The sequence below is a fragment of the Gobius niger genome (assembly GCF_951799975.1).
Source record: "Gobius niger genome assembly, chromosome: 22".
Taxonomy (NCBI): domain Eukaryota; kingdom Metazoa; phylum Chordata; class Actinopteri; order Gobiiformes; family Gobiidae; genus Gobius; species Gobius niger.
In genome coordinates this window covers 22,289,623-22,313,640 of record NC_136873.1, presented here as the reverse complement: position 1 = coordinate 22,313,640, position 24,018 = coordinate 22,289,623, and the positions used below count along the sequence as shown (strand labels likewise).

The 24,018-nt window shown below is 44.7% G+C and overlaps 1 long non-coding RNA gene across 1 annotated transcript; it reads right to left on the bottom strand.

Moving 5' to 3' along the window:
• Positions 1 to 21,396: 21,396 nt before the first annotated feature.
• Positions 21,397 to 22,131, bottom strand: LOC306981729. Its single transcript, XR_013794135.1, has 3 exons — positions 21,918 to 22,131; positions 21,586 to 21,627; positions 21,397 to 21,489 (listed from the first exon to the last, which is right to left on the bottom strand). It is a non-coding gene; the product is annotated as an uncharacterized lncRNA (long non-coding RNA).
• Positions 22,132 to 24,018: the final 1,887 nt, after the last annotated feature.

The following is a 24,018-nucleotide window of genomic DNA, read 5'->3' as shown; positions in this document are numbered from 1 at the left end:
CCAATATCTGGGTGTTAAAATAAACCCTTGGAATGGTGTCATTAAAGAGGATTTGAAGGAGACCATATGTACTGGGTTAAAGAGGATCTCCCGTGCGGCCCGTAAGCCGATTCAGAAAGTCGACTTATTAAAGCAGTACTTATTGCCCGTATTGCTCTACAAAGCAGACCACACTAATATTGGTGCGACCAAACTTAAAGAATGGGATCAGTTGATCAGGAGAAAAGTTAAGTCTTGGCTACACCTCGAACAGTTCACTACTGATGGGCTGTTATACGCAAGATGTAAAGACGGTGGACTGGGCATTCAAAAATTGGAATGCTTTATTCCGGCAGTACAACTCAAGAGGATGGTGGGCTTGGCCTCCTCTAGCGACGAGGTAGTCGCAGCTATGGCTAATGCGCTTGATCTTGAAACCTTAATCAGGGACAAATGGACGAAAATCTGTCCAAAGGAGGTCTTCCCTGGTGTGAACAATATTGATGTCAAACAGTTTTCATCTACTTCCATCAAAAAAAAGGGAATTTTCAAGATGGAGCAGACAAATCACTCAAGGGGCAGGCGTCTGCAACTTCGAAAACGACGATGTCTCTAACGCATGGGTAAGAGATCCAATTGGAAGACGCCTCTCACACTCCGAATTCTTGACCGCCCTCAGGTTAAGATCTAATACATTTCAATGTCTCGCAACATATTCAAGGGGCCGTATTAAGAAGTCGATTACGTGTCGACTCTGTGGTACTGCTCCCGAAACACTTCTGCACATAATAGCGGATGCAAGACCCTGCGAAGGATACGGATGAAAAATCATAACAGAATCTGTGAGAAACTGGCTAATGTTGCCCAAATCAAGGGTTGGAAAGTCCTTAAGGAAAAGAGGATTGTGGATGGTGGTGGAAAGTGCGGTGCTCCCGACTTGATCTTGCTCAGGGATGGTACTGTACTGATTGTGGATGTGGTAATAGTCTTTGAATCCACCCAATGGTCCCTCCGAAACCAAAACGAACTTAAAATACGAAAATACTCTTCATTCACTGATTCAGTGAAAAGATATACCAAATCGCAAATCGTGGAAGTGTTTGGGTTCCCTATGGGAGCCAGAGGAAAATGGTTCAAAGGAAATGAGAGTGTGTTGCAGAAAATCGGCGTGTCTCCGGCGGGTTCCAAGGCTTTGGGACTGGTCATGTCTTCCATGGCCCTGAAAGGATCCATATCTACATGCAGAGCATTCAAGAAGATGACCTCAAGATGACAAGATACTGTGTTGTAAGAATGTTTGTTTTCTAATAAATAAAGTTTATAAACAAATCTTGTGAATGTAATTCTTTTGGTAAGCAAAAAGGTCAAGGGGAGCGACGGGGGTGGTCGTGGTTCAGTTCGCTATTCGATAGATGCGCAAATCCGTATACTATGGGTGATGTTAGGGGATTTCTCTAGTCTGCCCTAGACGACGAGCGTCTATAAAACCCTCGTAATCGAGTCGATGGGTGAACCGAGTTCTTCGGAGGAACCCATCTCCCGTGATCCCGGCTAAGCCTCAGGGCGTCCGATCACGGGCATCACCGTTGTTGGTTGGTGCTGCACGGATGCCGTGGGGTATCTAGTGCAGTCCCTCCCGCCTGGCCGATGAATTTCGTCGTGTAAGAAATTCAATGAAGTGCGGATAAAACGGCGGGAGTAACTATGACTCTCTTAAGATAGCCAAATGCCTCGTCATCTAATTAGTGACGCGCATGAATGGATGAACGAGATTCCCACTGTCCCTATCTACCCCCTTGCGAAACCACAGCCAAGGGGGCAGGGCGATATGGCCCAAAATTTACATCACGGTATGAAAAAGAAATATCATGATAACGGTGTATTTGGCAATATAATTTACACCTGGCAAAATACAAACAAATCAAAGCCTTTCGCCGATGGGGAAAATTCATTTACAGCCATTTGTTCTTTTTATTCATCTAAATTCACCTAAATCTCTAAAAACACAGAAGATAAGATCAAATAATAATGTACGTTCACCCTCCTCTGTGCAGTTTACTTGTGTTTTTACTGTCAGGCAATATCGTGTTTAGGACATGTGTTTACCAGAAACATGGGTTAAAAAAAATTAATAACTTTTAAAGGATTCACCTGAGGCAAATCAACTTGATTACGCCAGACAAACGATATAAATGTTTGTGTCGATAGAATATTTTTTGGAATATAACTGACCTTGCATCACATGAATGGTGGGACATTTTGAGGGACAATTTTCTAATGAGCACTTTCCCCCTCTCTGTTTCTTTGCCTCCGCGTGTGACCGTGTGTTTGTGCGCCAGGGTTGCCAGGTCTGGGCAGCCAAACCCGCCCAAAAATATCTGAAAACCCGCGGACATATGGCGTGGCTGGAATTTTCAATATTGTTTAACTAGTTAACAGAGCCCATGTGCTCCTGCGATGATGAGAAACCGCCCCTACTCCCCTCCCTTATTGAAAAAGCAGCTTACAGAGCCTTGGATTTGCCTTCGAAATAGTGATTTAGATCAATTCAACATTGATTACAGCAAGGCAAAAAAACGCGGACAGTTTTTTCACCTGCGGAATGGCTTTGAATTGGGCCCTACTATAGGGCCCACTTTGGGACACATGTTTGTACCTCTCATGGGATCTGTTTTGGGTTTGGGTTTTGGGTCCTATTTTTGGTTCCTTTGTGGGACCAGTCCTTATTATGAGCACCAACCCATTTTGGGTCCCATTTTAGGGCCCTTTGTGGGACCAACCCACTTTGGGACAACACTTTTTGTCCCACTCATGGGACCCACCATCCCTTTTGGGTTACAATTTTGACCCCCTCATGAAATAGGGCAGGAAAGTCTCGGCCCAGAAGCACTTCCGGTTCATTGCTCGGATACAAACAAACAATCAGCTGTTCGAAGAGGCGGCTTATTTGAATGGTGGAAAATGCTCTGCTTTGTTTTCGGCTGCAATCACCAAAGTCTACGCGACGCATGCTCCTTTTTTAGGTTTCCCAAAGACCAACTGAAGCAGTGGGAAAAGCTATGCAGGTTTGATAAAAAATTATGTCAGATTTTACAGACGGTTAACGTGAATATGTATTCAAGCTAACTCGTAACGCTAACCCGGTTGTATTTTATTTATTTATTTGAGAGATAATGGAGGAACAATGCATATTAATGAACATTTAACAAATGTAAATATGACATAGTCTTGAGCTAATTTCCGTCTGTGGACCCCCTGGCAGGTTGATGTTATTTACACACAACATAATAATCTACATGATGTGTATGTCGATATAATTGTAGGCGAAAAGACAGGAGGGCTACCATAGCCGACAGGATTTGCAGCTGTCATTTCAAGGACCAGCTGAAAGAAAATGGGCCAACAATATTCCCATGGAATTCTGGCCGTCATTTTGACTTCGATGACCCTAACGTTATAGGAAGGTACTCATTCATAATGGACAAGCATAATACTGGTGTTAAATGAATAGGTTACCCAACTACACACTATGTTATTTTTGACAGGACTGCAAAAAGGAAAAAGGCCCAATGTGAAGCTACCAATGAGTGTGAAGCTTTGGAGATGGTTGCTAATGAACAGGACATGAAGCTAGTAAACCATGATCATCCATATAAGTTGGCTTACGACCAAATTGCAGCAAAGATAGCTGTAAGGGACAACATTTATTTGCATGGGAATAGTGGTTCTGTATTTGCTTTCTGATGTATGATAGTTGATCAAAAAAATGTTTTTGCAGGATCTAGAAGTACGTATAAAAGAGCGAGAAGAAGAATTGGTGCATCTTAAAGCGACTAAACAACCATTTTCAGTCGAAATGGTTATCATGGATGAAACAAAGGCAAGTAAACGTATACATTATTACCAAAATACAATGGCATGACCTTGCATCTGAATAAAGTTTCACATTGTATGATACATTCACTATCATTTAATTTATAGTAATATGTATTTTTTCTTCAATGTATTTTACAAGTACATTTTTTGTGCAGATGTTAATGTACACATCATTGAAGAGTGACGTGTTTAATGTCGTGGATGCCACGCTCAAGCGATTTGAGCTGTCATATGTGGATGGATGGATACCAGGAGCTATATCCCGCCGAGACCAGCTGTTCATCACACTGATGAAGCTGAAGATGAACTGTCCACTACTGGACCTAGCAGAAAGGTTCTGTACGAGCAAGGCTACCATCCACAATATTATAGTGACACACATCTTCACTCTCCATGAAGTTTTTGTTGAGGGCATGATGGCAGGGAAGATTCCGTCGCTGCTGAAGTGCAAATCTTCTATGCCTGCTACATTTGGTGACTTCAACTGCTGTCGTCTTGTGATAGATGCAACAGAAGTCACCCAGGATGTTCCGGGAAAGGACATGAAGTCACAGGCACACACCTACAGTAACTACAAGAACAGGCACACAGTAAAAGCTGTCACAGGAGTTGCCCCGAATGGTAGTTTGGTGTATGTCAGCAGTCTTTATCCTGGAAGCACTTCAGATGTGGCTATTGTTAACCCTTTAAGCTCTAAAGTGCCATATTTGGCTCCGCGCCCCCTTGTGTCTGCATCTCCGGGGCCATAACTTCCGCATACAAATACTGACAATCACATTTTTCACCTCTCCGTGTTCAGTGGACTCTCAGAAACAAATTCATCCACTCCAATTTCAAATCAACAGATCCTAGCTCAAACAGCAAGCCACAATATGTCAATTTGTCAAAAAACTCTGTTCTCGTCAAAACTTTGTTTTCGCGTGACTGCCGTCCACAATAAAAAGCATTAGTCGAACAGTCACTGCCCATTTGAAAGCACAGACCAATAGCAAAATATAGATACCAGGCTCATTTCTCTAGCACAAAAACTCACTGACCAAGCAGCTCAAGAATGAAAAAAAAGTCAGAAGTAAAACACGAGCATAGTAGTAAAAATCGTCATACCTTTGCTGATTTCCCATCGCAAGTGATATCCATGTGAATAAAAGTCGATTAAAACTTGTATTTCATCTCGGCCCGACACTGACACAAGTCCAGCAGCGAAAAAAATAATTCCTTACAGTCCAACTGCGTGCTTCTCAATTGGCCTCGCTTGTGCATAATGTTGTGCATCTTCGTGTTTCCCCCCTTGTGATTGGGGAGAGATAGTGTCCATCAACGAGATTACTACATATCTGGTTGGCTCTGGTTCTTACCTTTCCAAAATGGTATGGCGAGCTCCGAGAAGTCAAAACCTCGCGAAGCTACGTAGAGTGTCAAGGACCTAGCTACGCGGCGGGCTATTTTCCTGCTGGCGCGATACGCATACAGGAGGGAGAGTTACGCTCACAAGAAGTCCAGCATCCAGAGTTTTGGAGAGTTTCGGAGAGTTTCGGAGGAGAATGGCAATCCGATATACAGCAGAGGAGGTTGCAAATATGCTTGCGAGGGAGACAGGGGCAAAGGTTTTCATCGACGAGTCATCTTCTGATGACAGCGATCTTTTTTTGCCTGAGAGAGACGCGGAGGAGACGGAGGATGCGGCGGTGGCGGACAGCTACGCTGACAATAATGGGTATTTTACCGTGCCATACAATATGAATAGAATATCTCTGTGTATCATTTAGCTATCTTGATTAGGCTTACGTGTCCAGTGTTTGGGTCATTTAGAAAGCTTTAGTCAGTGTGAAAAACAAGTAGCATTAGCATGTAGCATGAAAAAGAGAGCAAGAGAGAGAAAGCGCTTACTCAAGTGGAACAACACCCCACTGCTTTTGTGTTGAATGGTATTTATTTAGCTTACCATATGATCTCCGTGTATAATTTAGCTATGTTTAGGATACTTATGTGTTCATTGTCTGTGCCATTGTCAGGGTCATGACAGCTTTAGTCCACGTGAAAAAGGACAGCATTAGCATGTAAACAACACTTGAAAGAGTGCAGTTTTACTCGGTAAAAAAAAGTTGTGTGTAAAAATGGATGAAGGTAAATATATATGGACATAGATGTGTAGGTATCCGTCAGGTTTTTTTAATGTACTTTTGTGAGTAGATAGTTTCATTTTCTACATCTGAACGAAATGTCCTCTTGTTCAATAGTTAGTGAAGAAAAATGGCCTACCCCTGGATCCTCTTCTCAACCCACCCCATCTGGTTTGCATTGCCTAACGAGCAGGCAAAAGTAGGTTTTGGGTTGAATTACTGTCAAAAATAAATAACCATACATTTGTTGATTTGTATATGTGATGTATGCTTACTGTTTGCCTTGCTCTTTGTAGTGATGCGCAAGAGGACAGCAGTGATGAAGAGTTTGAGCTGGCTCCATACCCTTCATCACTGAGTATGCTAAGGTAATGGTCTAAACTTTAATGTATGTGTTTTATTTATATATACACATTTATTATTTTTGTTATTTCTTTTTCTGTGTGTGTGTAGGGAAGAGAGTCAGCACCAGCAAGGGCCTCTTCCTAAAAGGCGTAGACGTGCATCAGCAAAGGCTATGTACTATGTACAGCTACAGTTTCTCCATCCTCCAAGGTCATGCGGGTGGAGTGGCTGAAGGACAACGAGAGACACAACCTGATCATCAAGCAGGCGCGTCTGTCCGACACGGCCAACTACACCTGTGTGGCCAAGAACATCGTGGCCAAGCGCAAGAGCTCCACCGCCGTGGTCATCGTCTACGGATTTCCCATCAACCAGTGCTCCTCCTGTGACCAAAACAGTGAAGATGGCGGCCGCGACACAACGATCTTTCACCAAAGAAAAAAAAAAAAAGAGTGGTGCGCACTGAATGGGTGCTGCTGCCGGATGCTCTCTCATCGAATGCAATTTCTCCATCTGTGAGATCAATAAAGTACCATCTTATCTTATCTTATCTTACTGCACGAGTGGAGAGGAAGATGAGGATGACGAGGAAAATCACCAACTACCGCCGCAGAAGCCAACACCGGCCTCGAAGGGATCGACATCCGGAAAGGCCAAAAAGCAGAGGTGAGAACAGTCATTGATACCCAAAGCCGATCAGTAACCAAGTAGCCAAATCAGTAACTGTCTGCCTTTTGCTTTTCAGTCAAGCTCCAGACAGAACGCAGAGTAAAGCATCCAGACTACGGAAAGCCACTGCTCAAAAAACAAACGCCTCAACTGGAGTGGATGGGTGGAAAGACAAGGAAGAGGAGGACACGCCACCAACTGTCCCGCACTTTGTCCCAGCCAGAAAGCCAGGACCTGTACTGGACACAACCAAGTCCTGGTCGGTGTTAGATTTATTTCAGCTTTTCTTTAGCACTGCTGTTATTAACCAAATAGTAAAAAACACAAATTTGAATGCAGATAAGCAGAAACGGGCAGGGAAAAAATATCCATGGAACCCTCTTCATTTGAAAGAGTTTTACGTTTTTTTAGCCATTCTTATATACACGGGACTTGTTTCGATGCATGAGCGCTCTGACTATTGGAAAAGAAGCTTTCCCTATGGCCACCCTTTTCCAGGGAACACCATGACCAGGGTCAGGTTTGAAACCATTGTGTGGACGCTCCACCTAAGTGACCCTGAAGAAGATGAAGAGAATGACCAAAAAAGAAGCACACAAGACTACGATCGCCTCTTCAAAATTAAACCTCTCTACTTGGAGATAGTAACAGCTTGCCAGGCCTATTTCCAGCCATATCAACACATCAGTGTCGATGAGCGTATGGTTTCATCGAAGGCCCTTTGGTCTCCTCGGTAGAGGTTATAAACTTTATGTGGATAACTTTTATACGAGTCCGTTGTTGTTCTTGGACTTGTCTGCCAAGAACACTGCAGCATGTGGGACAATTAGAAAAACCCGCTCAGGCTTCCCATTGACGGCGCAGAATGACATGCCCAAAAAAGCCCAAAGGGGTGAAGTGCAGTGGCTGAGAAAGGACAAACTGCTGTTCCTGAAGTGGATGGACAAAAGAGAAGTGACTCTGTGCTCCTCGATGCACAAAGCGTACAGTGGCAAAACCATAAAGCGCAAGGTGAAAGAGCAAGGTGTGTGGCAGACGGCACAAGTCCCATGTCCTGATGCAGTTGACGACTATAATAAGTGGATGGGCGGAGTTGATCTGTCTGACGCCCTTTTCAAATATTATCGTGTACAACAAAAAACCATGAAATGGTACAAAACATTTTTCTATCACTTTGTGGACGTTGCCATTGTAAACAGCCACATCATACACAAAAAGCTGGTAAAGGGCAAGGCAGATGGGACCAAAGCACTCACCCAGAAAGAGTTCAGGGAGCAGCTGGTGAAAGAGATGCTCATGCACGCTACAGACTCGTTACCATCCACCTCTGAAGTGGCAACCACGTGTATGCCCGTGTTCTATGCGGAGACGGTAAAAGAAAAGAGGAGATTCTGCCAGAGGTGCTCGGTCTCTGGCCTGAAAAAAGTGAGGACTGCAGTGTATTGCCGCAAATGCCTTGTCCCACTGTGTCTTTCTGCCAAGAAAAAATGCTTTACAGCTTGGCATGACTCAAAGTAGGACCCTTTTATCTGATGTTTGATAGTTTACAATGTTCAGTATGTCTTGTTGAAATATTCTTATTTGAGGTTCTGGTTATGAGATTGGGTGTTTTAGCAAGATGTTAGCTTTTTACCTGACATGTTTTTTTTACTCCTCTCCAGAGGTGTCTGTAATATGTGGTGCCTTTGTCTCTGTTGATGGTACTTTTCCCCTGCTTCCTGACCTTCAGATTTCACCATAAAGGCACTTTTACCTTTGCACACACATGAGGCGCACCCCTCCAAACACCACCACACGGCGGCAGGCGTGGCTATCCTGACAGAAGTCATAAACTGTCAGGATAGCCACGCCTGCTGCCGTGTGGTGGAGGAGTGTGCCCCATGTGTGCACTAAAGTAAAAGTGCATTCGCCTCTATCGATGGTACTTGTGGTCCTCCGATGTAAGCACTGTGATGTATTGCCGCTAATGATTTGTCCTACTGTGTCTTTCTGCCAAAAAACAAATCTTTATAGCTTGGAATGACTCAAAGTAGGACCCTTTTATCTGATGTTTGATCGTTTACAATGTTCAGTATGTCTTATTGAGATATTCTTATTTGAAGTTCTGGGTATGAGATTGGGTGCTTTAGCAAGATGTTAGCTTATTACCTGACATGTTTCAAGGGAGATGCTTTACTCCTCTCCAGAGGTGTCTCTAATATGTGGTGCCTTCGTCTCTGTTGATGGTACTTTTCCCCTGCTTCCTGACCTTCAGATTTCAAGGTCATGGAAGCGGAGGAAAAGTACCATAAAGGCACTTTTACCTTTGCACACACATGAGGCGCACTCCTCCAAACGCCACCACACTGCGGCAGGCGTGGCTATCCTGACAGAAGTCCTAAAACTGTCAGGATAGCCACGCCTGCTGCCGTGGAGGCGTTTGGAGGAGTGCGCCTCATGTGTGCACTAAAGTAAAAGTACCTTTGTCTCTGTTGATGGTACTTTTTCCAGAGGAAAAAATACCATCAACCTAGACGAAAGCACTTCTACTTTAGTTGAAAAAGTCATAAAACGGTCATATTGACCACACCTAGGAGTAAGAGCTTGTACATTTATGTTTGTTCAGTTACATTTTTGCCCTGGTTAATCCACGGTAGGATACTGTTTGTTTTTCATTCTTTCGTAATTGGTTGTACATATTTTATGGTCATTGACAAATAAATTCTATTGTGAAATGTTTTTGAAAAAAATGGTGTTCATTTTTAGACAGGGAATACAATTTTGTGACCCAATATGTCCCTATAGCTAAAATATTTCTTTTCTGTAAAAAAAATCCATATTAAAAAAATTGTGCCAAATTTGTTAGATTCCGCCTGGACTTTTTATAATATAAAGCATGTATATTATTAGTGTTTTGACCTACTGGTGTTTTGTTGACTGCAGGGACCACACATTATATTGATATTTTCCATTTCTGTTCTTATTTGCTTCAGCACAGACAGAGAAAGAGCATTTTTAGGTGCAAATATGTTTTTTTATTCAGGCGGAATTTTGATTTTTATGTTTCAAACTCATTTTTGCTGACAAACTGTCTTTTTTTAGATTATTTGTCACTTCAACAAAAAGCCCCAAGTATAAGCTTTATTTTGGATTAGCCATCTACCCCTTGTAGAGGCTGAGTTAAACCCCAATAAACACATATATAGCATTTTTGAGAAAAGGGCCCTAAACAAGAAAGGGTTAAAGTGACATATGCATCTGCTCTTTCAAATAGTGATGATGCAAAGTGAGCATTATGGTGAATTTATCACATAACTGTCATCCACAGTTTCTGTAGTGTAGTGGTTATCACGTTCGCCAGTTCGAAACTGGGCAGAAACATTTTCGTAGGCATTTGGCTGCGCTGGTAATCTGAAAGGCCTTGATGCAGTGAGGGAAAGGATATTCTGCAAAGACTTTGATGTGCCCCAAGCTTGCTCTGTCTCTGATCATCACAGGCAATCCAATGCAATAGAAAACTAGCAGGGAGATTCCTAGCAAACTGGACAAGGATCATCAGAACATTCAAAGATTTGGGCGTCTGTCTATGTGATTACTTGTCACCAAAAACCGATGAGGAGATTCCAAGCAAGCTTAACGCCTCATGAAATACATGTCCTTCCGAGCAACACTGATCCAATAGCCAACGCACATGAAAGGCTCTGGCATAATGCTCTACTGTGAGCAACAAGATCTCTGTGTCAGGAGTGGGATTTGAACCCACGCCTCCATTCGGAGACCAGAAGTCCCCTTGCTTGGGAAAGCCTTCACCTTGAGTCTGGCGCCTTACCCCGGGATTCCACATCATCCGCCTGTGCGCTCAGCTCCACTCCGCTCCGCCCCGACTCCGAACGGCTGCGACATCAACACCCACTGTCTCCGCTTCAGTCCGCCCCGGTCCTCTCCGCCAGTGCTCCAGCTCCACGAGGAGCACGCGCACAAAGCAACGACTTTGAGAAATAAAACTCCCAATAAAATAATAAACAACTATTAATGAGCATGCGAGCTATACCGCGTTGAAGCATGAAGCCTGTGCCCCCCTCATGCGCGAGGGAGAGAGAGGCAGGAAAAAAGTTACGTGAACGAAAGCAACAGAAGCTTAATCGGGTCGTGTGATTGTTTTTGTGATAACAAACTCCCCAGAGGGAATTATCGAGGTCACTTTGTGTGAAATAGTGACATTTTCGTTAAAATAAAGTCCGCTCGGAGGGAATTTACTTTGAAAATACGGATATTGTTGTCGTTCTCTTTCCCGTTTGGTGCGTCTGAACTGTGGAGCTTGATCCGGCCGGAGCTGACGCGGCGCAGACGGACCTGAAAATAGGGTCGATCCGTATTTTTATCGTGGCGAGGCGGAGAGGCGGCGTAGGCCCCTCGGAGCGGACGATGTGGAATGTTTCTGAACGTTCAACATAGCAACGCATTTGCTGCGGAGGTCGGGGCGGAGTGGAACGGAGCGGAGCGGGGCGAGCACGGAGAATGTGGAACCTGGGGGTTAGACCGCTCGGCCATCCTGACAGCTTACACTGCTTTTGGCATTGGAATTTGCATATTTTGTGAAGTACTAGGATTGAAGCCAATTAACAGCACAAGCAGCAGCTGTGCATCTCAGAAGGCCGTTACAAACATCCTTTTGACTAGAAAATATGGTTTCTGCATAGTCAATTTAAGGTACAGTTTTCAAACAGAGGACAAGTCTGTAGCACTCAAAAGCCAAATGGAGGCATCCTTTGAACAAACAGTTTGGTTGAAAGATCGTGCAATGTTTTACATTTATTACGACTTGTTGGGATATGAACTCCACACCTTCCAAAACTACAAGCGCCCAACGTGGGGCTCGAACCCACGACCCTGAGATTAAGAGTCTCATGCTCTACCGACTGAGCTAGCCGGGCAAGCGTCATTAACCCTTTATAGGGTAAGTGACTACTTTGGGTCATCTCTGCACACTTTACATATGGCCTCTGCTGCACATCAGTAATGTAAAGAAGCGCGCGGTCCTCACTCAGCCAATCAGAGCAGATCACCCGACAGCACAGATCCCACCTCCGTGGCATTTGACCAAGAAAACTTTGGCTGCTTCCGAAACGGGCAGATTGCTAAGAGCTCTTACGCCAAACCGGATGTGCGTCAGCGTCCGCCATGGCAAGTTGCCTCCGAATTGGTAAGTCAGTTAGGAAGTAGTTAGGAAAAGGACCCTTGATGCTAACTATCATGGCCACTTTAGCATAGGGACCTCTGATGCTAACTAACCAGTGATTAGGAGCTATGTGCCATCCCACAAGCCACTGCGCCAAATCCCCCCACCCCCCTCGCCCCCACCCTCGAGTGATTCATGCGCAACCACTGTTGATTGACAGGAGCACATTTAATAATAAAAATAATAATGATAAAAAAACAAGATTCTGCACAAGCCAAACTTTATAAAAGTGATAAATCCATGTTGTCGTCCCCACAGCTCAGTCACATGTCAGTGTTAAAGAGGAAACTCAGGAAACAGATTAAATGCTTTTGTTTTCATTTAGTAGAAACTTGAGCCACATGGATCATTTGCATAATGTAGCTTTATGAAACAGCTGTTGAAATAAAATAACACTAAAGGGAAATGTATGGATCATTTGGATTTATTTTTCTCCTCAAATGTCTTTGTTTGGACACTATGTTGTTGTTGGACACAGTAGGGGGCGACATGCACTTTTGTTTGGCCTGCACTCCACCAATAACTTTAAAGAAGAAGAAAAGCAGCTGTTGGTGATGTCACTTCCCTTTCCTCTGTTTAAGGACGGACGGATTGTTCAAATGCTGCTGAAGGTCTAGTTCACTAACTACATAGAGGTCTAACAGTTGACCCCATGAAAGGTTAAGGAGTTAGTTGCTAGTGTTAGTGCTTAGAGGCTACAATTTGATGGTTTCGGATTGAGCCTTTCTGTTTTCTCTGAAGTCTGACAAAAAAGAGATTAAGAGTCTCATGCTCTACCGACTGAGCTAGCCGGGCAAGCGTCATTAACCCTTTATAGGGTAAGTGACTACTTTTGGTCATCTCTGCACACTTTACATATGGCCTCTGCTGCACATCAGTAATGTAAAGAAGCGCGCGGTCCTCACTCAGCCAATCAGAGGAGATCACCCGACAGCACAGATCCCACCTCCGTGGCATTTGACCAAGAAAACTTTCTGTTTTCTCTGAAGTCTGACAAAAAACGAAGTCAGGCTAAATGCATGGTACATTTCAATCAAGTAAATACGGTAACTTTGTTTACAGTCATTTTGTTTTACCACTGAAGGGCAAGGAACCAAATATGGCAACTTAGCTCACATTGATTTTCTGCGTGATATTGAAACATTGTGAAAAATGTTACAACAGAGCTAGACTTGTGTTATGTCCCCCAACAACACTCTTGAGTTGAATTAGTAATTGAAAAGTATTTCAATGAGTGCCACACTTCATCTAGTACGTCTACGCCTGAGCTCAACTGAAGGGGAAGCGCTTGGATGCATCTACTGTACGCAACTGGGATGCAGAAGGAAAGAGACTCAATGGACTTGTTCATTGAGTCTATGCTAGTGAAATGGTGATTGTGAACATGCCAAGAGTTGTGCATTTCAGAAACCAAAAGTGAAACATTCAGATCGGGATTTGTACCTTTACCCCGCTTGTAGGCCAGACTGCATTCAGGAAGTGAACTTTCATTCTTGCGCCTTGAATTGCTAGGCCATTCTAAGCATAAAGAAGACTCTTTTTTTTCTGCTCTTGAGTTTCTTTTGGTATAGTTCCTCTAATAAGAATTCACGGTTTCTGTAGTGTAGTGGTAATCACATTCGCCTAACACGCGAAAGGTCCCCGGTTCGAAACCGGGCAGAAACATGCAGCTTCATCTCCAATGTGCAGCACATAAAGATACTGTTGCAAATGTGGGTTCCCAACGATTGGCTGTCTGAATCTTCAATATGGAAGCAACAAAGTGTGATTGGACGAAAGGCTTTTGTCTCCTGGAGAGTCAAAGACCCGAAAGACGGACATCGGTAAATTCTTCATCCTATTGTAAACACTGAGGATTTTTCTTTTTTTTTAAACAGCAAATATCCTGGTTATCGATCCTCGTTAGTATAGTGGTCAGTATCTCCGTCTGTCACGCGGAAGACCGGGGTTCGATTCCCCGACGGGGAGGTTGGCAGTACTTAACCAGCATTTAAAGTGACTTATGCATCTGCTCTTTCAAATAGTGATGATGCAAAGTGAGCATTATGGTGAATTTATCACATAACTGTCATCCACAGTTTCTGTAGTGTAGTGGTTATCACGTTCGCCTCACACGCGAAAGGTCCCCAGTTCGAAACTGGGCAGAAACATTTTCGTAGGCATTTGGCTGCGACTTGGCGCTGGTAATCTGAAAGGCCTTGATGCAGTGAGGGAAAGGATATTCTGCAAAGACTTTGATGTGCCCCAAGCTTGCTCTGTCTCTTTGATCATCACAGGCAATCCAATGCAATAGAAAACTAGCAGGGAGATTCCTAGCAAACTGGACAAGGATCATCAGAACATTCAAAGATTTGGGCGTCTGTCTATGTGATTACTTGTCACCAAAAACCGATGAGGAGATTCCAAGCAAGCTTAACGCCTCATGAAATACATGTCCTTCTGAGTAACGCTGATCCAATAGCCAACGCACATGAAAGGCTCTGGCATAATGCTCTACTGTGAGCAACAAGATCTCTGTGTCAGGAGTGGGATTTGAACCCACGCCTCCATTCGGAGACCAGAAGTCCCCTTGCTTGGGAAAGCCTTCACCTTGAGTCTGGCGCCTTAGACCGCTCGGCCATCCTGACAGCTTACACTGCTTTTGGCATTGGAATTTGCATATTTTGTGAAGTACTAGGATTGAAGCCAATTAACAGCACAAGCAGCAGCTGTGCATCTCAGAAGGCCGTTACAAACATCCTTTTGACTAGAAAATATGGTTTCTGCATAGTCAATTTAAGGTACAGTTTTCAAACAGAGGACAAGTCTGTAGCACTCAAAAGCCAAATGGAGGCATCCTTTGAACAAACAGTTTGGTTGAAAGATCGTGCAATGTTTTACATTTATTACGACTTGTTGGGATATGAACTCCACACCTTCCAAAACTACAAGCGCCCAACGAGGGGCTCGAACCGACGACCCTGAGATTAAGAGTCTCATGCTCTACCGACTGAGCTAGCCGGGCAAGCGTCACTAACCCTTTATAGGGTAAGTGACTACTTTTGGTCATCTCTGCACACTTTACATATGGCCTCTGCTGCACATCAGTAATGTAAAGAAGCGCGCGGTCCTCACTCAGCCAATCAGAGGAGATCACCCGACAGCACAGATCCCACCTCCGTGGCATTTGACCAATGAACACAGACCTATCGCGCTCTCAACTTACTGTTTTCTCTGAAGTCTGACAAAAAACGAAGTCTGGCTAAATTCATGGTACATTTCAATCAAGTAAATACGGTAACTTTGTTTACAGTCATTTTGTTTTACCACTGAAGGGCAAGGAACCAAATATGGCAACTTAGCTCACATTGATTTTCTGCGTGATATTGAAACATTGTGAAAAATGTTACAACAGAGCTAGACTTGTGTTATGTCCCCCAACAACACTCTTCAATTAAAAATTCAACTCAAAAGTATTTCAATGAGTGCCACACTTCATCTAGTACGTCTACGCCTGAGCTCAACTGAAGGGGAAGCGCTCGGATGCATCTACTGTACGCAACTGGGATGCAGAAGGAAAGAGACTCAATGGACTTGTTCATTGAGTCTATGCTAGTGAAATGGTGATTGTGAACATGCCAAGAGTTGTGCATTTCAGAAACCAAAAGTGAAACATTCAGATCGGGATTTGTACCTTTACCCCACTTGTAGGCCAGACTGCATTCAGGAAGTTTCATTCTTGCGCCTTGAATTGCTAGGCCATTCTAAGCATAAAGAAGACTCTTTTTTTTCTGCTCTTGAGTTTCTTTTGGTATAGTTCCTCTGATAAGTATTCACGGTTTCTGTAGTGTAGTGGTAATCACATTCGCCTAACACGCGAAAGGTCCCCGGTTCGAAACCGGGCAGAAACATGCAGCTTCATCTCCAATGTGCAGCACATAAAGATACTGTTGCAAATGTGGGTTCTGAACGATTGGCTGTCTGAATCTTCAATATGGAAGCAACAAAGTGTGATTGGACGAAAGGCTTTTGTCTCCTGGAGAGTCAAAGACCCGAAAGACGGACATCGGTAAATTCTTCATCCTATTGTAAACACTGAGGATTTTTCTTTTTTTTTAAACAGCAAATATCCTGGTTATCGATCCTCGTTAGTATAGTGGTCAGTATCTCCGCCTGTCACGCGGGGGCCAGTCGCGCATTGTTGGCATAGAGCGTCAGCCAATCACAAAGAGCCTCTCAGCCACACGTGGAGGCACGGAGCTCCAGCCAATCAGAAAGCAAGGATGAATGCTCATTCATAACGTGATGCAGCTCGTGAGTGCGTTCGAATACAGCAGTAGCTGACAGTGGAGAGCCTTTCACACTACTGTTATTAGTGGGATGAATTGGACAGATTTGACAAAAAGGTGTTTTCTCTAATCTATAAAACATATGCTGTTTGACAATCGATTGTCATTAACATGTTTTAGTATATTATTAAGTGATATTGTTGCACAACTGAGATAGTTAAAAAAAAAAAAGAATAAGAAATCAATGCAAGGATTTTTATTTTGTCACAGATATTATATACAAGGTATTTACATTAATATATACACATATACATATGAAAAAATATGGAACAATAATAATAATGTGTCATTTCAGACAATATTATGAACATATTTGTTATAATAGACTTGTTTTGAAACATATTATAGAGAGGTATGTATAATAGGTTATAATTATATACTAATCAACATTAATTTTACAACCTTTTCTAAGTAGGTATATATAATATAGTATAGCACCCATTTCAGGCTATATAAGACTATAATAATAAAAGGTATGTGTAATAATAGAAACAAATATATATATAAAAATATATAAAGCAATAACAATTTTTATTTTGTGATCCATCTTTGCTTCTCCCTCTCAAAGAAAGGACACAGCTTAAACTCCTCCCAGCTCATCTCTCTCTCCATTCCCTGCTCTCGGTAGAGGGAGAATACTTTGGCAGGGCAGTAAATATATTTCCCTGGCACCCCGGGGAAGCCTGTGTGGATGTGGGGGCTGTTTGGACCTTGTTTTAGTTCATGTTTGCAGAACCGACATTTTCTTCCTGGTGCAGGTGACTCCTCCCTCTTCCTCTTCTGTTGTTCCTCCTCTCTCTTCCTCTTCTGCTGCTGCTTTTCCTCCACTCTCTGCCTTGTGGCCTCCAGCTCCCTCTGGAAGAACTCCGTGTCCACAAAGTTCCTAAAAGGCATCCTGGGGTCTGTCAGGCCCTCTGCTCCGTAAGCATCAAATACTTTTTTGGAGCAGTAGAAATACCTCACAGGACCTTTTTGGTAGAACTCGTGGATGGAGCTCCCATCGCCCTCGTATTTTGATTTGGGCTGGCCGCAGGACAGACATTTTTTGGTGTGGGGCTTCTTCAGCTCAGGGGCTGGCTGCTGCTGCTTCTGCTGCTGCTGCTGCTGCTTCTCCATGATGCCCAGAACAATCGTCTCAATGGCGTGGTGAGTGAGAGATGAGGCGACTGAGAGAGCAGGAGGGGGGGGATTCACAGTGGCAGGTGGCATGGTGACTACAGGCACAGTTGTGGTCATGCTACCCGCTGTGAGAGACTGCCACAGTGCTTGTGTTTCCTCCAGTTTTTCAGGACTGGTGTTCAGTGACGAGGATGTGTTTAGTTGTTTGCAGGTGTGTTTGATGTACTGTGAAATGTGTAGTCTGGTGGTTGGGTGCAGCAGGCTGTTGGGATCGGAGCTGGAGTTGTGGACAAGTGTGGCATACTCCTGATCCACAAGTCTCAGCATGTCCTTCTGTCCGTGGTGTTTATTGAGAAGACCATCAATAACTGCCTTCATGGGAGCAGGCCAGCGCTTGTGGTCCAACACAAAGACCCTCCCTCCTGTCTTCACTGGTCCGGTACGGGCTGCGGATGGAGAAGGCTTGATGGGCAGCGGGAGCAGCAGAGGTTTGGGCTCTAAGCAGAAAGAAAAATAGAATACAAGTGTCATCTATTTTATATTTGATTAACTATTGCTATACATTGTAATAACATAGCTACTGACTTACCTGACTTGGCTGTGGAAGCCAGAGCAGCAGCGGCTGTGGTAGCTGTTGCAGTAGTGGTAGATGGCACAGGAATCAGAGAAGAGAAGCTGAAGAGCCTGGTGGGAGCAGTAGCAGGAGTAGCAGTAACTGCAGCAGTGGTGGAGGTTGCTGTCACAGTACTACGGGGCACAGGATTGAGAGATGATAAACTGAAGAGCCTGGAGGGAGCAGAGGAGGATGACGGGCCAGGCTCTGATGCTGCAGCAGAGGTAGAGGGCGTTGTTGTGGTAAGGCCCGCATCCTTCCTGCTCTTGTGTTTGTCCCAGTCTAACGGAACAGGGCGACAGTCTGGCTCCGTGTACTCCAGGCCAAACCTCTCCCCTGTGTCTTCAGCAGAGAGATGCAGCGCTGGGTACTTCTCCACTCCTACAACGCGTTTGGACACTGCGTTTAAGGAGTGAATCAGAGCGGGATCAAACACAGGTGGGAGACATACACCGGGCTGCTTCATGTCCACCAGGCGCTGATAGTTCCAGCGGCACACTCCGGTAAGGCCCTGCGCCTGGAACAACTCTGGGGACACCTGTGTTCCTGTCACCCACTGAGCCTGGTGGAAGTGGTATCCCTCCTGCTGAGAGGTGCCTCTGATGGGGATCCAGACAGGGACTCTGGCAGGCTCACCCGCCATATGGTTGAGCTGAATAGTTCCCCCATGGCGGTACAGGGTGCCCCCCTCCACCTCTGGATCACTGAGGCACCCGCGGAGGATGTGGACCCGCTGGATCCTCCATGTCTTCAGCATCGAGGGCTTGAAGAGAGCGACACCATTTGGGTCTGTGGCCGTGTGGAAGTGCTTGAACACCCCCTCCACTCTCTGGACCAGCTCCCCGGGCTGAGGAATCTTCACTCTGCAGTGCTCGCGGATGTGCTGCTTGGTTGGATTTGCAGGCTGGATGCCACAGAAGGCATAAGCATCTTTGAGCCTCTGCAGGTCATCCTGGTCCACCACAGAGAAGGCAGCGGACAGGAACTGGGCAAAGGAGCTGTACAGAGGGTGATGTTCAGAGACACACTCACGGAGGAACCGTCTCATGCAGTGGAACAAGTCCAGCTTGATGGTAATGCCGCTGTTGTAGTGTGTTCTTGATCCACATGTATTCAACAGGTTCCCTGAAGTGGCCTCAGCAACAATGGCATCTGTTGTCCCCCACGCGGCCCAGGTCAAATGTTCCCCAGCCACAGACTCCGCCACCCTGAACGCCGCACAGCAATCCCTAAAGGCAAAGTAAAAAACACCATCATTACATGTATACAGTATGTAATAGGCGCAGATATGCAGATACGACGCAGCTTCACACCTTCCTGTGCAACTAAGATGAAGAAATACTGTATCAACATTATAAATACATTGTGCATATATTAAAATGTATGCAACACTGAGCAGCGTGTACTTGGGCCTTGGTACATAAGATAATAAATACAATACTGGTATCTCACCTGTCCACCCACTGATACTGGGCCTTATCAATGCCAGCCCTGCTGTAGCGATTCGCTAGGCCCTGGTACATCGGTGTTAGGCTTTTGTCCGTCTCAGACTGCACCATGGCCCAGGACAGGATCATCCAGTTCTCATTCATCACGGCGTAGGATGACATAGCGCCGGAGGAGAAGGTGACTTTCCTGGCCACTTTGCGGGTGTGGTCTGAGCGCAGAGCCTGTCCAAATGTCCCCTGCAGCAGCCTCTGGATGATGTCCTTCTGGTGCTTGAACTCGTGCAGCAGGCAGTCCGTGAGGTAATGAGAGGACACAGACACCCCCCTCCAGCCGTCAGAGTCACTGTAGCCCCCAAATGGTTCCGGCACTGGCGTGGTCTCCTGCCTCAAGAACTGGGTGATGGTCTTCTGTCCATAAGCACCTGCCTCACCATCCATCACGTTCTGGCAGCTTAGGAGATATGCCAGGTTGGCGCGCTCATATTTGAGGTTCAGCATCTCTGTTATTTGGTTGGCCATGTCATTGGGAGATTTCCCAGTCCTCCTCAGTTCATCCAGGACTGACTTACAAATGGCCTTCTTGTAAGTCAGTACAGCTGGCAACAGGTTGGTGAATCTTTGAGGAAGTTTTTCCAACCAGAGAGGGTTGTCGGCGTACCACCTCCTCCGGCACCTCTGACAGCACAGCCTGGAGGACAGCAGGTAGTACTGCCCAGTGAGGCCCACTATCACTCTCGGTCTCCCCACACAGCAGACACAACACTGGGCTGCGCGCAGTCTCCAGAGCAGGGCAGGGATTAGTTATTTTTCAACCGCGCCATCAAGTAGTCGCTCTCCGGCTTCCAAATGAAAAAGGGGTGCAGCTGAAAATATTTTGGGGATGGCAAAACATGGACACTGTCAATGAGCTCAGGCTGGGGAGGTAGGCGCCACAAGGAGAAGGTCTTCATCAGGTTGGTGACAGGACGGGAACCTGGCCACAGACCCATGGACTCCAGCTCCACCTTCATCCACATCTTCTGCTGATGGGAGCAGTTCCACTGGCTGAGCTCCTGGTCAGTGGGAAGGGGCGGAGGAGGTGGCCTATTGACTGCAGCTGTGGGCTGGACTAGAGGCTGGATGGCTGGATGGGCTAAATGATGAAAAAAAAAAAGCTTTATTCCAGTTATACTTGTCTGAAAACTTCTAACATTTTCTCACACCTCCACCTTATGGATAAAGGCCACACATGAACACCAGCAGAAGGCAATGTGTCTCCTGCAACACTCTACCTCATGTTTAACTTGGGTTTGTTATTAAATGTGTCAATAACTCATTATTGTATGATAAGGTTATACTGACTAACTTGTTAATTAGGGCAGTAAACACGTTGTTGTTAATGTGATAATGCACTGTTCTTTAAATTGTATTATATCAATATGATACTTTGTGCACAGCACAGCTTTGGCTGTGAAGCACTTAAGAAATAAAATCCGATGGACGGATGGATGGATGGGTGGGTGGGTGGATGGATGGATGGACTGCATTACTCACTTTGGGGTCTCTCCTCACTTGAAGGCTCTGAGTCAGGCTGAATGAGCGCTGCAGGAGGAGTACCAGGAGTTTCTGAGAATAAAAACAAACAAAAAAATAAATTAGGTGCATAGTGGTATGTAAGAATAAATGTATTACAAAAACAGACCTGGAGCTGAAGTGTTTCTGGCCTCAGGAAGCAGAAACTTAAGCTCTTGTGGAAGAGGCAGAGGGGACTTCAGAGGCACGGCTGCGGGAACAGCTGGAGAGAGGAGAGAGGTGTTGAAGTATCCACTGTAAAGGCTGAGTTCTAATTCTATAGAGTACACTGAGTTATTGTAAAGTGCTTTGGGTGTACCATCTCCTGATTCCTCCAGGACAGTGGGCACGGACTGAGCAGCTGTAGAGAAGAAACTGCAATTAGTTTGTATTTTTGTTAAATCATTTACAGTTTAACCAGATGTTAGTAAAATGAACAAACAGCATTCAACTGTTACTTCTCCTGCTCGTTTGCTGACTTGTTATGTTATGTTATGAGATTATTTAACGTGTCAGGCAAGTGTTAGTTCACATTATCCAGAATAACAATAATTTGAGCAGGGGAAGCACTCACGTCAAATGTTAAAATACAAAACATCACTCACCACTTCACACATATTCACAGCCATGCATAATGAAAATGTCACTTACCCTCATCGCAGATGGTATCAATTCATAGTCACTTGGACTTTTGGCAGAACACACGAAAGGAACAAAGCAGAAAGTGACCGGAACGTGGTCAAGAACAATTGAACTCATGCAAAGGACCAGAACGTGTCCAAAAACGATCTTCTAGGGCATGACACCAGCGAACATCTCTCTAAACCTGAGGGCTTCTGCAACTCTGGAACTGGTGCTGGTGTAGACAAAGCTGAAAAACAAATCACAAATATGTTACATAACACACCAAAGTCTACTCTAAGGCCTCACACTTAGTACTTACGAATATCCGTAGGCTCTGTGGCTGAGGAGATGCTGAGCATTGCCCTCTCAAGCTCCTCATCATCTTCCATTTCTGCGAAAAATTAATACATGTCTTATTACTACCCTAGGGGAAATTGTGGTGACATCAGTTTGGAAATTAATGCCACTTTGAAATCTAGCAAGTATTATCACATATGTATAGTGGGACTGTTTCAGGCTATTTATTGACTACAATAATTATTTCAATGAATAGGCAAAATGCATTTCAGCAATTTGAAGCAGCTACTCACCCATGGGTTCAGCAGAAGAGGCAGAGGAGGGAAGGGCAGGAGTGGAGGGGACAGGTGAGGAGGAGACAGAGGAGGACGAGAGCTCCTGTCTCTTCTGGAGGTACTGCTGCAGCTTGTGCATCTTGGTCCCCGGAGCGCACTTCTTTTTAAGGATGAAGGCCGCATAGCCGTCGGCCCTGCTCTCCCAGACCTCCCTCCAGGTGCTGCTGGCCCGGGCACCGAACCCCACCTGCTGGTCGTCCTCTGCTGCTGGAGTGGGTACAGGTCTCTTTTGTGCCTCATGTTGAAGGAGAGAGTTGATCTCCTGGAAGCTGAGGGCATAGCGGATGAAAGACATCAGGCTGTCTTTGCTGTGCCCCTCAGACACCACAGTGCCAGCAGCCTCCTCTCTCTGGTGGCTCTGAATGAGGTACAATGTGTAGCCCACGTCGTTCTCAAGGAGCCACCGAAACGACTTCCCCTTAAACTTCCCGAACTGTAAGATGTACTCTCCCAGCAGCTCTTTGGGGTCAGTGACATCTCCTCCTCTCACTCGCACCACAGTGAGAGCGTTCTGCCTCACAGTCTCCTCCTTCACAGGGGCACTCCGGTCCCTCATGGACGGGTCGTCCTTGATTCTTCTGGCCTCATCAGAAGGGTCTTGCCTCAGGAATCCCAGTGGGCCCTTACGGAAGACCACACTGACTCGGCCAGGATAAAAAATAGTCTTCTTCATATTCTCTGAAATGACACAATAAATTGTAATCAGAAACCATGGAAAAACATAAATAACTACTGAAAGAACCTAGTGTGAAATAATTCACCAATCAAACGACTATATAATGTGGATAATGACATCATTATAAGATAGTTATGTTAACTGTGGAAGTGCAAGTAATATATTTGGGGACCAATAATGCTATCAACAAGAATTCCATTAGATCAGTTGTTAATCATGTTACCACTCAACCAAATATTATAAGTATTATACCATATACAAAAAATATGCCTCAATTTCAACATTACACATCAAAACAATCACATCAACGTGATTTGTGAGTAGCTTTATATTCTATTGCTCACACTCATAACTTTACAGTACATAAGACAGAAATAAACCAATATATAAACGTAGCACTAAAACTTTTTATCCAAGTTGCAGTCGAGTGAACAACAATGAATGAAACTCCGACTTTGGGACAACTCTAGCATTGTTTACGCACGTATTTATTGATTTGAGCGCAAAAAAACAAAATCATCATCCAGTAAAAAGTGCTAGCTTTAGCGTACAATTACTACGTGTGACTGGTCTGAGGCAATCAATGCATCACAACCGCGTTAATTGTAAACAACTAAACACACACAACTTACGTGTCAAGAGGTACAGAGGAGTAATGATAAAATAGTAATGATAAGAAATGCACGCTACACTGAATAAAGCATCGAACAAAACGCAAGAAAAAGCTAGGTTGATACAGCATGACAGTAACTTAACCACTCAACTACTCAAACGTCAGTTCTAAAAGCCAATCTATCAGAGTGATTTGTTAACTTAAATG